This window comes from Crocodylus porosus, unplaced genomic scaffold, assembly GCF_001723895.1.
Source record: "Crocodylus porosus isolate Cpor-Errol unplaced genomic scaffold, CroPor_comp1, whole genome shotgun sequence".
Lineage (NCBI taxonomy): Eukaryota > Metazoa > Chordata > Crocodylia > Crocodylidae > Crocodylus > Crocodylus porosus.
In genome coordinates this window covers 30,455,981-30,456,934 of record NW_017728951.1, presented here as the reverse complement: position 1 = coordinate 30,456,934, position 954 = coordinate 30,455,981, and positions in this window count along the sequence as shown.

Here is a 954-nt window from a genome sequence, read left to right as displayed (position 1 = left end):
GCGTTAATATTGTAATATGGATTTTTCACATATTAGAATAAAAACTTTGACAATCTGAAAACTGAACATATTTTCAGCATTTTATATATGCATTCTTGGTTTAAAAAAAAAATATTGAAAACCCATACAATTAATTAATGCTGCTGCTGTTCCTCTCAGCATTTTTAAAGGGTAAACGCACTAAACCCATCTTTCTGCAAAGTTTCAGCAATTTTGCATATTTAATCCTCCCCCTCCAAACAAGATAATCTTTGAGACTTCTTTTTTCACAGGGGGATGGGAAATGGAACTTTCATTTAATCTAAGCCCCAGGCAACCAACCCTGACCTCAGCCTGACCCAGCTGGCCTCGCCCTGCCCTTGGCTCAGGGCACATTTGCAGCTTGAGAGGGGCAGAGGAGCTGGGCCAGAACCTGTGGCACTGGTGAGGGGAAGGGGTTCAATGTAGATGCATGAGCCACCTCCGGTGGCAGGCTGTTCCATACCTTGGGGGCTCGGACAATGAAGAAATTCTTCCTTATGTCTATCTTGAAATGGTCTTCCTGGCGTTTATAACCATTTGACCTCGTCATCCCTTGGGGTGCTCTGGTGAACAATTATTCCCCCAGATCCTGGTGAACACCACAATAAACTTATAGGTGGCTATCGGATCACCCTTGAGCCTGCGCTTTTCCAGGCTAAAGAGTCCCACAGCTCTCAGCCTGTCATTGTAAGGTCTGTTTTCCTGACCTCTGATCATGCGCCTGGATCTTCTCTGAACTCTCTCAAGCGTTTCCACATCCTTTTTGAATTGAGGAGCCCAAAACTGGACACAGTACTCCAGCTGTGGCCTTACCAAGGCCGAGTACAACAGGAGAATGATGTCCTGGGATTTGCTTGAGAAGCATCTATGGATGCAAGCCAGAGTTTTGCTTGCTTTACTGGCCGCAACGTCACACTGAAGGCTCATATTCAT